This window comes from Zea mays, chromosome 2, assembly GCF_902167145.1.
Source record: "Zea mays cultivar B73 chromosome 2, Zm-B73-REFERENCE-NAM-5.0, whole genome shotgun sequence".
NCBI lineage: Eukaryota > Viridiplantae > Streptophyta > Magnoliopsida > Poales > Poaceae > Zea > Zea mays.
In genome coordinates, this window is record NC_050097.1 from 232,018,834 (window position 1) to 232,033,276 (window position 14,443).

The 14,443-nt window shown below is 50.3% G+C and overlaps 2 long non-coding RNA genes across 2 annotated transcripts; both read left to right on the forward strand.

Moving 5' to 3' along the window:
- Window positions 1-6,400: 6,400 nt before the first annotated feature.
- LOC103648071 (uncharacterized) lies at window positions 6,401-7,358 on the forward strand. The gene is made up of 4 exons (XR_002267750.1): window positions 6,401-6,460; window positions 6,546-6,597; window positions 6,989-7,042; window positions 7,151-7,358. It is a non-coding gene; the product is annotated as an uncharacterized lncRNA (long non-coding RNA).
- A 1,122-nt stretch (window positions 7,359-8,480) lies between these two features.
- On the forward strand, window positions 8,481-9,622 carry LOC103648072 (uncharacterized). The gene is made up of 2 exons (XR_563225.3): window positions 8,481-8,835; window positions 9,157-9,622. It is a non-coding gene; the product is annotated as an uncharacterized lncRNA (long non-coding RNA).
- The last annotated feature ends 4,821 nt before the right edge of the window (window positions 9,623-14,443 follow it).

Sequence of the window (14,443 nt, forward strand, 5' to 3'; positions counted from 1 at the left end):
CACCTTGCTGGGAAGCGACACCCGTCGTTGTCCCAGGTGCGAGGATAACACCCGACATGTCCCCCGCAGGGGTGTCGGCGTCGACGACTCGCTCTGGTCCGACAGCCGACGAGGTGCTGCCTCCTGCCTGGCCATGGTCGCTCCGTCTCCTCCTCCTCCGGCGAGCAGGGTGGCGGGGTTGACCCGAGTGTTCTTCCGCCACGGGGAGATGTCGTCGCCGATTTTGCCTCCGTCGGGCGAGCCAACGACCGTCGTTGTTGTCGTGCTGCAGAGGGAGGAGTACCATGTCGTAGCTGCCATCGAGGGACATGAACTCGAGGCTCCCAAAGCAGAGCACCGTCCCGAGCTGAAGAGGCTGCTGGAGATTGTCCATCTGGAACTCAACGGGAAAGTATCGTCAACATGTAGCGACCCCTACCTGGCGCGCCAACTGTCGGTGTTTCGGACCCGGGGGGCCCTCAACCGAACCGACTAGTGAATTTTGTGCCGCATGCCCCTGTCCAGATGGGTTGATGCAAGATAAAACACAAGAGGAGGGATGAGGCTTATATTATCTTTCACCGGGGTGCTTGCGGTAGGGGTTACAAGCTTCGCGAGAGAGGGAACGGGTCCTAGGTCTCCTGAGAAGTCTAGTGTTGCGGAGTGGAGTTCGACGTTTGAGTGAGTCTGTCTCCGTCGTCCTTATCGCCTGTGTCCCCCTCCCTCTCCCTTGAGAAGGTCCTGGGCATCCCCTTTTATAGATACAAGGGGAAGGTCCAGTTGTACTTATAGGGGGTGTTGCTATGTGCTAACGTGGCCGACGGAGAAGTGTTTGAGCCCTGTAGAAGCGTAGCTAGCGGTGTGGCCCTGGGTCCTGCTGACGTTTCTTTGCCTTCGTAGAGAGCTTGAGGACTATCGACGTCATGGACGCATGCGGGGAACCATCATTACCTGTGGTCGGAGTAATCTAGATGTGACACTGGTCTTGTTCCTTCGTAGCCTGAGGCGGCTAGCTAGAGGTAGGGTAATGATGCATCCCCTGTAGCGTAGTCGGTCCGAGGCCGAGGTCGGGCGAGGCGGTGACTTCTCCTGAGGCCGAGGCCGAGGTCGGGCGAGGTTGTGACTCCTCCCGAGGTCGAGGCTGAGGTCGGGCGAGGCGGAGACCTCCTCCCGAGGCTGAGGCTGAGGCCAAGGCCTGGGGTCGGGCGAGGCGGAGACCTCCTCCTGAGGCCGAGGCTGAGGCCGAGGCCTGCGGTCGGGTAAGGCGGAGACCTTCTCCCAAGGCCGAGGCTGAGGCCGAGGCCTGGGGTCAGGCGAGGCGGAGACCTTCTCCCGAGGCCGAGGCTGAGACCGAGGCCTGAGGTCGGGCGAGGCGGAGCTCCCTGTTGATCCCGAGGTTGAACTCGGGAGAGGTCGTGACTCACTGTTGGTAGTCTTACCCTGGTGGTTGGCACAGTAGTCGGAACGAGGTAAATAGTGTTGTTTTCCTGTCAGAACGATCAGTAAAGGGGTGAAGTGACTGCGGTCACTTCGACCTTGCCAACTGAGACGCGCGTGTCAGGATAAGGTGTCAGGTGATCCATGCATTAAATGCGCATGCGATACGGTTGTCGGTAAGGCGATTTGGCCGAGGTTGCTATACGACAAAGTTTGCCAGAGCTTAGCCTCGGACGAGCCGGAGGTGCGCCCGCTGCCTGAGGGGGCCCTCGGGCGAGGCGTGAATCCGTCTGGGACCACTGTTCCTGCTCGAGGTCGGGCTCGGGTGAGACGAGATCATGTCCCTTGGTAGATGATGCATTAACTTTGCGATGTGCTTACCAGCCTTTACGGTCTGTTTTGAAGATGTTTTTCAGTCATGCTTAGGAGTATTGGGGGTACTCCTAATTACGGTACCCGACAACATTTAATCCGACCGTTTCCGTATTTATGGGAAAATATAGAAACAAGACGGAAACGGGAGAAAGTATTCCGTCCGTTTTTGCGGCATCTCGTTTTTATCTGAATTGAACTCATATTTATTCCGTATTTGATAAATATGGGACAGTCCCTATATACATTAGTAATTAAACTAAAGCCTCGTGTCTTTAGAGGATAAATTATAGCATAAATGACCGTTGTAACCATCAACTCTTTTCAATGAAGTGGTCTAAAGTCTTAAACAATATCTGATGTAGCCAAATGTACACTATTAGCAACCAAACAACAATATAATGTTGCCTCTCTATAATTATTTGTTTTATGTTATTATCCTGTAAATCAATCACTAGTCAAATATCAATATCATTCCTATTTGTATTAAATTATGAGTTTTCGTTAGTATTCTGTTTCCGTTCGTTTTCGCAATTCTATTTATCCCGCTCCTGTTTCCGTTCCCGACTATTTCGGACCGATCCCGTTTCCAATAATAAAATACGGATACGGAACATGAGTGGTTTTTCCGTCCTTTTCCGTTGGTTTTCATCCCTGCTCACATCGTTGTGGTCGCCCGCACAATTAGCCCACCGCCTCCACCTCACCCGTGGCCCCTAGCGGCGCCCGTGGCTGCATCGCCGCCGCGCCGCCCATGACCAGCCGCGCCCGTCCACACCCTCGCCGTCGTCGTCCGCCCCGTCTCCGCGCACCCACCGATCGCAGCACCTGTGCCATCTCCGCGCGCTCATGCGTCCACGACCACGCACCCTGTCGCCCGCCACCCCGCTCGTCACCGCCACCTGATGCGCACAGTCCAACGCACGGTTCTGCTAAACAAGTGCATTATTTTTTTGAATTGTTTGCATGCGTTGATTAATTGCAGTTATTTTACATACATATAAATTTTTTTTGTATGATCAAAATTGTGTACTGTGCTATTTTCAATAACCAGAAAGTGATTATTCAATTTATTTATAATGTTTTAGTTCATTTAGAGGTGCTTAAGCTAAATTTGTAATTTCTGAGTGTATTTATTAAACCCTCGAAAAATGTTGTTTGATATTTTTTCATATGAAATAATATTATTTAATTTAAAATATTATATTAGGAGTGTATTTAACATCGGAGAGTAATTTTTATTATGTAATACACATCGATGATTGTAACAAACAAAACCTCATAAATGCATGTATTGTAGTGTTAACAAACGGAATGGAACCGATGCGTCACCTGTTTGCATACCTCTCATGCGACATATGTGAGGTCCTGTTTATTGGACAGCCTTAGACAGAGTCCGTATTTATGACAAGGCATGTGCTCATGCAAAATTTTGGTAGCATAACACTTCTGTTCTCCATTGCATCTCCAAATATGTGCTTTGTCGGTCACTCTGGTCATAAATTTGGTACTTTATTGACATCATTTTTTATTTCTTTCATTATTATGTATTTCATTCTATATTTGTATTTGGGTAGATGTTGAAACAAAATGTCAAAAAATCAAGTCTCTAACTTGGAGTTTGCTTGGGACAAGGAGTAGCTCGAGAAGTGAGGACTCAGTGTTTCAAGGCTTTGGTTCTTCCATGCGTAGACGTAGAGCACTGACACAACATTTGCCTACAGACGATCAACACGATATAAGTTACTTGTTAAATTAATTCTTTTTGTACATGATGACTCGATCGTTTAATCACATTCTTATTTTTAATAGGATAATGAAACCGAGCGACCGTCAATACAAGACCCATCGAGAGGAAAGGTAGCTGTGGGTGTGGACGTGCAGGACCCACGAGACGGTGGGGACGGTAGGGGAGACGATGGTGGCGATAGCGGGGTTGGTGCAAATTCGGTAGGTGGGGATTCTGGGGCTGGTAGAGATTCAACAGGTTGGTCTAGATCATCTCGAGTAAGGAGGAAAGTACATTTTATTAGCCCACCTCTGGAGCGCTAACTACGCGAAAAAGCGTGAAACACGAGCGAGCGTGTGATATTTCCATAGTTGCATCGATCACTCTTTGTTTTTCTCATATAAAGGGTCATGCATGCCTTCACTCATATATTGGTTGACATCTACTTAAATGGACAATGCGGGACTATCGTCTATCTCTATACACCACCTTGGTTTCCTAAAATAAATTAGGCCAGTCATAAATGGGCTAAAATAGGATAAGTTCCAATAGATAATACGCACACTTTTGGAACATTGTGTATGCATGCTCTCTTAGAGCAACTCCAATGGGAGCCTTAAACATAGAAACATATTGAAATATAGGGTCTAAACAAGAAAGGATAGCCCCAATAGAAGCCCCATTTCAATGAAATTCAGAGTAGCATATTTGGGACTCAAGAAATCATGGCCCTATACAGTTTGCGCCCCTCCCAACCTCTAGGGGAAAGTTCACGGAGCCTTCTTCTTCGTAGTCTCCAGCCAAATCTTCTCTCGAACTCGCTCCAAGCGCCCGTTTCATTCGCATCTCATGCCTGCCCAACATTGTGGATGCCCCCTCTCCATCCTGCCGCCTCCCCTGGTTTGTCTCCTTGCTCCCCTCCTCCCTGCCCCCTCTCCACTACAACACATATGGCCTTCTATAACGAATATTCAACGACAATATAACAATTCGTCACTAGATCACCTTGTTTATGACGATTTCTAGAAGATGGCTCAGTATAGTGGTGAAAATTTAACCTTCGTCATAAAATCGTCAAAACATATTCTAGCATCATATTTGTAATATTTTTTTGACAATATAGAAATTGTCATAAGAATAAATTGTCAGAACCTTCTCAATATAATAATTATGACGATATTGCATGCCATGACTCATATGTCATAGACATGATGTATTTTTTTTAAAATCTATTATCCATATTAACACGCATGACCCACTATTAAAGGTAGGTTCCATTGCCACATAGGTTTTCATATTTGACATATTGTCACATATGGCAATGTGGTTACTACGATATAATTTTTTATAATAAATAAATAAAATTTTAGATAAAATTATAACTACAGTACAATTTTTATGATAATAATAATAAATATAATCTCATGATATCCTTGTTTGACGACCGAGCGCGAGCGGTCGAGGTGTGGAGCAAGCGAGGGCAAGGTTGCGCCTTTGCGCGAGCAACCGGTGCTAGAGATCCTGGCTCTACGACTAGGCGCAGGTGCTCGACATCTCGACGCTCGACGGTGTTGCCATGCTGCTGGTAGCCATTGCTAGGGGCACGGACGCGTGGGCGGCTGGGGCGTGGCTGGAGATGGCAATGAGTACCCAAAACCCGTATTTCCGACAGATTTTACCCGATATATATAAGGGCAAAAATGGGATGACTTCCTTACCCGCGGGTACGATAATGGACACAATTGTGTACCCATCCGGTAGATGGGTATGAGTATGAGTATGTACTAACCATACCCACGTACCCATGGGTAATTTATACACACCTCAGTCATACACACACCCTACTTAAATAAGCACATATAAATATATATTAGCTAAAAATAAAATCAACCTACATATTTCTACATTATTCATTATTTTTTATTCTTTTATTTACTCACATTTGATGTTTTTAAATATGCCATATATTTATTAGATTTATGTTATTTAATATACGTTTAGCATGTATCTAATCAGGTGTGGGTTACCCGACAGGTTTTTTACCCATGCGGGTACGAATATGAGTACAGTTTTTATGGTGTCACGTGACACCATTAAATTTTAGTAATCTCTATTAGAATGCATACTTGTTAGTGTTTAAATGAGTTGATGATACTATAACTTAATAAATATGACATCAATAATTGTTTTGTTTAGATCCGTTTCTGCGAGCGGGTACACGGGTATGGTTTTATCTCCCGGATACGGCCATACGGGTATGAGTATGTACCCTCTATGCGTGATTATGTGGAGACTGGGAGTAGGGCTGGAAAATAAGCTCGAGGCTCGCGAGCCAGCTCGAGCTCGAAGCGGCTCGCGAGCCTCGAGCGAGCCGAGCCAGTATTTTGAGCTCGTTGCGCTAGCGAGCCGAGCCGAGCCGGCTCGTTCTGGCTCGCGAGTTTTGCCAAATTACTTAATATATACAATAATGATGGATATTGGGTAATTTTATAGATAGTCAGTTTATTTTTTAACGTTTCATGATAAATATATGACAATTAATAATTCAGATTACTCATAATGATGAATGATATTTATATATTTATATTTATATACTAATAATTCACTAGATAATGCAATTATATATATCAGAATGTGGCTCGCGAGCCACCTTCGAGCCGAGCCGAGCCTCTCTCCCCAGCTCGTGAAATGGGCGAGCCGAGCCGAGCTCGGCTCGGCTTGTTTCCAGCCCTAACTGGGAGTGAGGACCCAGAGATTTAAGGTGATGATTAATGCTCGGGGCCTCGGGCATGGCTTCCTCAACCTGTTATTATCAGGTAACACGGAACAAGCTGTCGCCGCTATACAGATTTCTCTAATGGTCACGTAATATATATGATATCTTGTTTCTGTTCTGAAGTTTTCACTCACTGGAAGCTGGACGACAAAGTCATATACTTGAAGGTACTGGTAGTAGTGCGTTGGTGCGGTGCAGTTTTCAGTTATATTTCTGATTGCTCATGAACGAATTGCGCTTCTTGATATGAAGATGTCTTTGAGGAAGAGGGACCTAAACCTGAAGAGCACGGGAAGGCCACCAGGTGCAGTTAATTGTCTGTCACCATGCAAACGATTATTTCGTGCATAGGTGTGTGGAATTCTGATGACACGTGTTTCAGAACATCAGTGCAAACATACTGCAGATTTAGTGAAATGAGAGTCCAGTTACCTTGTGGTCTCAAATTAAGATACTCTGTCGTACAATAAATAATTTGACTTTGTTTTAAGTAAAGCTAATTTGATTTTGGTCAATTTTTATAGAAAATAAAAAATCATATTATAATACTAAATGGCATCATAGATCTATTATATAAAATATACGAGCCATACTTTATCTATTTTATTATGCGATGATATACATGTTAATAGTGCAATACTAAATGAGCATGACACTAATTCCAACTCCTTTTGTGTTTCCGTGATCTCATGCAGTGACGCAACCGCAAAGATTACTCCAGAAAATCTACCCCGGCCGGCCATGAACTGGTGGGTGCTAATCTGTACACATTAGGTTTTGCCTCATTGTATTCTTCAAATGGAGAACCCCAACAAGTTTTTTCTTTAAACTAGTGAGTGCTAATCTGTACGCATTAGGTTTTTGTCTCAATGAATGGCTCATGAAAAGGAGAAGCAACAAGTGCTAATCTGGGATCGATCTAAACTATGACCTAAAGCCTGGCTTGCTATTTAGGTTTTTTCTTTAAAAGGGAAAGGAAAATTGATTCCTAGGTTTACTGTAAGCCTACAATAATGCATCTCTTATGAGTGTGCAAAATTAGCGTATGAATTTGATTTTTTATTACAGTTGCACTTTTCATCACAACAAGCAGCCCATCTTTATTGAGTACATTATGCTTGATGTAGTTAAGGATCAGGTTGAGCAGGCACATCATCTTGGTAAACTTCTTGAAACGTTTTGCTATGGTTATCAGACATTATTACATTATTCCATTTTATCATTATTACCTTGCTCTAGTTCTCCGTGGGGATCCATTAAACTTATACGTGAATATATTTTTATGGTAATAGTTAATGATAAAATCAAATAATTAACTTGTCAAGAGATCACTTGTTATAAAATTGTGTTCATTTTGATGTATACATAATGATTTTTTATATCTGACAATGTGTATAAGTGCAAATATTTTACATTAATAACAAAGAAAGTGTAACACCCCAAAATCTTGTTTGTGGTCTAGTAAAAAAATTCCAAAAAAGAATTAAAATTAAAGTGTTTCCCAATGGAGATTGTATATTAGAAAGTACTTCATTTTACAACAATAAGTAATAATTTCTTAAATAAAATTTTAATTTGAATTTACACCCCAAAGTAATATTTTCTTAAAATAACTATATTTGAGTGTGTGAATTGCATGTTTAAAACATTTGCCTAAATAGGATAATAAATAAATAGCTTGATAAATTATAATTGCATATCATACTAGAAATTTTCTATTGTGCATTTAACTCGAGTTTGAAATTCAAAACCAGATTTAAATTGAAATTTGAAAAAGAAAATAGAATAGAAATATAAAGAAGAAAACAAAAAATGAGAAAAAAGAAAGAAGGAAAAAAAAAAACCTTACTTTGGCTAGAACCCACGCCAGTGCTTCTCCTCGCTGTACCGCTAACCTTCTACGGCCCACTACCGATTTCCCACCGTGCGGCCCCTTACCCTCTCCCCCACTCAGCCCACTTCTGTCCCTCCCCTTTTCCTTTTCTCCGGGTTCACTAACAGATGGGGCCCGCCCTTAGGCCGTGTACCAGCGCTCTGCACACCTCTGCTCTCTCGCTTCGTGTCGCTGCAGATGGGTCCCTGCTGTCGGACTCATCCCCTCCGCGCCACGCGAATTCGTGCAACAGAATCACTCAAACACACCATCAGCCACGGTGATTTCGTGTATTGGTTGGGGATCGGCTGAAACCCTCAGGAGCAGACTCCGCCTGTCAGGGTTTATATAACCCGAGTCTCTTGTGCCCTTCTCCATAACAGAGTCGAAAGCGTCGACCGGAGAACGTAGAGAGAGGAGAGAGAGAGAGAGAGAGAGAGAGAGAGAGAGAAACGAGTGCCGCCATGGGAGGAACACCGATACGCCAGCGTTGATGCCTCGGGGGCAGGCCAGGGTGCATCAACGAGGTGCGCTGACGGTGCTCGATCGGGTCTCGCCGGGCAGAGCTGTGGGTCGGGCGTACGGGAATTGCTCGCTGTCGCCTGTCGACCAACGTCGGCTCGGTTCCGCGCCGTGCCGCTGTTAGCACCGCCAACGCCCCGCATGCCGGTGAGCACCTACCCTTATGATCTGCATATGTGATCGACCTTATTGCTGAATGTTTTGTTTTTGTTCGTTGGCTCTTTACCAAGACATTGTACGCACGTCCAACGATTTCTAGCCGGATTAGTTACCTAATTATATATATTAACAGACCCTAAATATATAATATAAGCTAATTTAAATACAGGAAAAAACAACTCGGTGGAACCAATTGCTAGCCATTGGTAATTCGGTAGCCCAAACAGTACTGAAGAAGGCAAGCCATTCTACGAGAGGGTACCGAACATATATGCTATGTAACACTTCACATGCTCATGCACATTGCAGGATGAAGGCGGTTCGTCCGGCGGCGCTCGTGCGAGTAGATTGGTGGCGGCGCGTGTGCGAGCATAACAGCCGTGTTATCAAAGGTGATGAATAGAATAGCTGAGGTGATCGAGCTGGTGGCCGCAGCAAATCCCAGCCCCGGAACTCATTGCTTAGCATCGGAAGCAAAGCAATCCAGGACACTGGGTCTAGCTCCTGATGCTTTGACAGCAGTAGTGGAACACTGACCTACACTTGCTCCTATCTTTGTTTGCTTGGTCGGCCCGAGATATATGCTCTCTTTTTAGAGACGACTGCAAAAGTTAGGTCGTCGACACTACGACTGTAGATGACCAAACGGATTGCACGGTATGACATTAACACTGATGTCATAAAGCACAACACTAATAGACACGATTAGTAATCGTATCGTGTCGTGCCAGCACTAATGTCTAGCCATCGGCCCAGACACGCGACACTATGTGCCTAATCGTGTTGCGTCTATATTATAAGTCACTAGCACCTATTAGTGCTTGTCGGGGTTTCAGGCCCGGGAGATCCCTGGACCGACGAGTAAATTTGTCGCTGTGTACCTCTGCCCAGATGGGTTGGTGCGAGATGGAACACAAGTGGGGAAATGAGCCTTGTATTATCCTACACCAGGGTGCTCGTAGTAGGGGTTACAAGCGTTGCGAGAGAGCGAGGGCGAGAGAGAGCGAGTAGCAGAGAGAGAGAGAGAGAGAGAGAGGGTCCGGCCCCTGCTCATCTTCTCCCGCCGTGCATTCGTATGCTCGTGTGCTCGTATGTTTGTTCGTCTTTTCTCCTCGCTCCTCCCCCCCTCTCCCTCCCTGGGGCCCTGGACACCCCCTTTTATAGACGTAAGGAGATGCCCAGCTGTACAATGGGGTGTAGCTGGGAGCTAACGTGGCTGGCAGGGAAGTGCCCTGAGTCCTGTACAGATAACAACGTGGCCGTCGGGGGGCGTTTCGAGCCCTGTAGAGGTAGCATCGTGGCCGTCGGAGAAGTGCCTTGAGCCCTGTAGCAGTACAACTTTTGGTGCTGCATGGATCTTGCTGACGTCTCCTTGCTTTCGTAGGGGGCTTGAGAACCACCGACGTCATGTTTGCATGCGGGAAACTACCATCGCCTGTTACCGGGGTAAGCTGGATGGGACGCCGGTCTTGTTCCTTCGTAGCCTGAGCTAGCTAGGAGTAGGGTAATGGTGTATCCCTTGTGGCGCGGTTGATCCGAGCCTGAGGTCGGGCGAGGCGGCGACTCCTCCGAGGCCGAGGCTGGGACCGAGGCCCAGGGTCGGGCGAGGATGCGACTCTTCCTGAGGCCGAGGCCAAGCCCTGGGGTCGGGCGAGGCGGAGATTTCCTCCCGAGGCCGAGGCCGAGGCCGAGCCCTGGGGTCGGGCGAGGCGGAGATTTCCTCCCGAGGCCAAGGCCGAGGCCGAGCCCTGGGGTCGGGCGAGGCGAAGCTTCCTGTTGCGCCTGAGGCTGAACTTGATCGTTGTCGGTTTCGCCCGGGTGGTTGGCACAGCAGCCGGAGCGGGGCGGGCGACGCTGTTTTCCTGTCAGATCAGTCAGTGAAAGGGCGAAGTGACTGCGGTCACTTCGACCTTGCCGACTGAGGCGCGCGTGTCAGGATAAGGTGTCAGGCGATCCTAGCATTAAATGCGCATGCAATACGGTCGGCTGGTAAGGCGATTTGGCCAAGGTCGCTTGCACGACAAGGCTTGCCTTCGGCTGACCCGAGGGTGTGCTCACTGCCTGAGGAGACCCTCGGGCGAGACGTGAATTCGTCCGGGACCACTGTTTCGCCCGAGGCCGGGCTCGGGTGAGGCGAGACCGCGTCCCTTGGTAGACGAAGCTTTGATTTTGACCCGAACTGTCAGTCTTCACGGTTTTGCTCTGAAGGTGTTTACCAGCCGTGATTAGGAGTGTTGGGGGTACCCCTAATTACGGTACCCGATAGTAGCCCTCGAGCCTCGAAGGGAGTGCAGGCACTCGCTTCGGGGCTCTGCCGCATTTTTGGTGAGGGGACCGACCTTTCTCGGTTATACTTTGTTCCGACGGGTGCGCGCGAGCGCACCCGCCGGGTGTAGCCCCCGAGGCCTCGGAGGAGTGGTTTGACTCCTCTGAGGTCTTAACGCTTTTCGTGATGCCTCGGCCAGTCCTGTTGTTCCCTCATGCGGCCTGGCCGTAGCCCGGGTGCCTGATCAGGTTCCGAGTTTTGAAGCTGGTTTGTTGACGCTGTCAGCAGTTTTGGTCGTAGCCGGGTGCGAGAGCAGCCCCCGAGCCTCTGCACGGAGCGAGAGGACGATCAAGGACTGTGTCGACTTTTATTATACGCCCCTTCGTCGCCTTTTCGCAAGGAGGAAGGGGGGGGAAAGCGCCACGTTACCCTCGGAGGGCACCGATCATGGTGTTTCCAGTGAGTTGCTAATGGGTGATCTGAGTGGACGCCCGTGCCCCGTTCGTTAGGGGTCGGCTAGTTGCCCAGAGGCGCGCTCCAAAAGTACCTGCAGGTGATTCGCTGGACCCGAACCCTTTTCGACAGGGTCCGAGGGCTCGATGCCTCCCTCCGGTGGGATTCCATTACGAGTCGTTCCCACTGGTCTCGGAAATGTCCTAGGGTACCTCGGGAGCGTAGCCCAAGCCTCGGCCATGTATCGGACGTACCTAGGGTCATCCCTCACTCTGCGTGTTCTAGGGCGGCTGCCGAACCCTTCCGAGGGGCCAGCCTTCGAACCCCTGATCAGTAATGGGCGCGGAGCCCGAGTGCTCTGGAGCGGCTGTCGAACCCTTCCGAGGGGCCAGCCTTCGAACCCCTAATCAGTAATGGGCGCGGAGCCCGGGTGCTCTGGGGTGGCTGTCGAACCCTTCCGAGGGGCCAGCCTTCGAACCCCTGATCAGTAGGAGGGCTCGGTGCCCGTTCCCTTCATGGAGAAGGATCCCTTTCAAAATATCCCCTTTCTCGGTCCCTGTGGCAAGAGAGAGAGAGGAAACGGAAAAGGATATGAATTCAAAAGTCGTGGCACACCTTTTTTGACGCGACCTTTATGGCGGAGGTGAAACGTTGCCTGCTTCGCCCGCCAACGGTGTCGCTTGCCCTACCAGGGAGTTAATGCGACGGGACGGGCGATTCGCGGGGCGGCCGTTGTGCATGCGCGAGTCGTTTGAGGAATGGGCGTTTCACCTTCGAGTTTGAATTTCGCGGCGGGTTCAGGCAAAGTCTTGAACGGTTCTCGCCCGGGCCTTTATATACCCGGGAGAGGAGCCGGCGGTGGTTCTTTACCCTGCTATCTGCGCCTGCCTTCTGCTTTGGTTCCTGCAACCTAAGAGAATAGCCAGGGAAAAGAAAACCGCACGCCTTACCCCCTCCGCCTCTACCACCTTCGTTCGGTGATGGCCGACAAGGTGACCATCGTCCTGCCTCGTGACCCGTGGCCTTCCTCCACTATCGTTGTGGGGGATCTAGAGGCCCTTGTTGCCGATGGTTTGCTCTGTCCCCTCTCCGATGGGCCGCAGCCGGAGTGGATGGCCCTGAGCGAGGCCGTCCCGACTCCGCCGCGGGGGTATGTGGTCAGCTTCATCCCCTTCCATGAGCGGGGGTTTGGAGTACCAGCGAGCCGCTTCATGCGGGCGCTCCTGCACTATTACGGGGTGGAGCTACACAACTTCAACCCTAACTCCATTGCGCAAGCGGCCATCTTCGCGACGGTTTGCGAGGGTTATTTGGGGATTGACGTTCATTGGGATCTGTGGACCCATCTCTTCTCTGCGGAGCTCGTTGCCTCGATGATGGAGGCAAAGAAGGTCCGTATGGCGGTGCGGGCCGAAGGCGGCACCCTCCAGCTGAGGCCAGGGTGCACGTAGCTATACATCCCCGCCACCCTTGTGTCTTCGAACAGGGGGTGGCAGCGCCGGTGGTTTTATATCCAGAACGACGACGAGAGGCTTCCGTCGTTTTCTCAACGAGTGGTGACCGCCACCGGCGCTAACTGGCGCTGGGGGGCCACGCGCGAGAAACAGGAGAAGCTCCAGCCCCTTCTGCATGCCTTGCATAAGTTAAGAGATGAGGGGCTTACCGCTGCGGGGGTTGTTGCTGCCATCCATTGCCGGAGGGTGCTTCCCTTGGCAGAGCGGTGGTTGCAGCTCTCGGAGATGAGGCCGGGGGTTAATTTGGAGGGCTCGCAGATGTCCTCGGCCTCCCTCCCCGACGATGACCTCCACAAGCGGGTAGCGGGTACGGTAGGGAGGCTGGATGCCAGTGCCCTTACCCAGCCCGTGATGCATCCCGACCATGGGTACGTGTCCCTGGTGAGTGTCAGATCCTTCTCCCGTTTTGCGCTGAGTTGCCTTTGATTTTCACTGTTGGGATTTTTGTCCGTCCCCAGGGGTTGAGGTTTTATAAACCCGCCCTGCCACCGGTCCCGGAGGACGCGGTGGACCAAGCCGCGCGGAGGGTCGCCGCGGAGAAGAAGGAGAAAAAGGATGCGGAGAAGGCCCGGGCTCGCAAGCGGATGCGAGCTCGGGACGCCATGGAGAAGCGTCGTCGGAGGTAGGAGAGGGACGGGCTCCCGAGGGAGCCGTCGCCGGAGACGCCCGACGACGATGACGATGATGATGACGACGACGAGAGTGACGACATGGCGGCCCGTCTCGGCCTCAGCCCGGACCCGAGGCCGGGCCAGGGGTCGCCGAGCCAGCCTCCATGTGGGTCGGCACCATCAGTGCTCGGAGCCGGGACATCGTGGTCCTAGCCCGAGGAGCGGAGGCGGACCGAGGGGGTACTTGACCCCTTGGCCGAGGTAACTGGGACGACGCTGGGGGATCGGGCCAATCTGCCTGTCTTCCACGAGCAAGTGCCCGTGCTGGCTGTACAGGAGGTCGGCCCCTTGGCCGTGGCGACGCCTGGGCAGGCCGCCCCTTCGGCGCCTCGGGCGTCCGAGGCGGAAGCGGTGCCGAAGCCGGCGTCGGGCAACTTTCGGCAGCGCCTACGGGGACTGGGGCCCGAGGGGCCTCCCCGCAGGCACGACTGGCCTTGGTCCGGAGCGGGTAGGTATCTGAGAATACCTCTGTTTCGATCTTTTCCCTGCGTGTCTTGATATTGCTCTCTCCCTCTTTCTTTTTAGCAAGCGGAGGCAGGGCTCGGCTGGTCTGGCCCCCCGGAAGGCCCTTAAGACGGGGCTGACCTCTGCAGCTGATGCCGCGGCGTGCCATGCCAGTTGGCTGGCTTCCGCACAAGACGCCCTCGAGCGGGGGGGCCCAGGCAGCACGAGCTGCCATGGGGCAAGCCCCC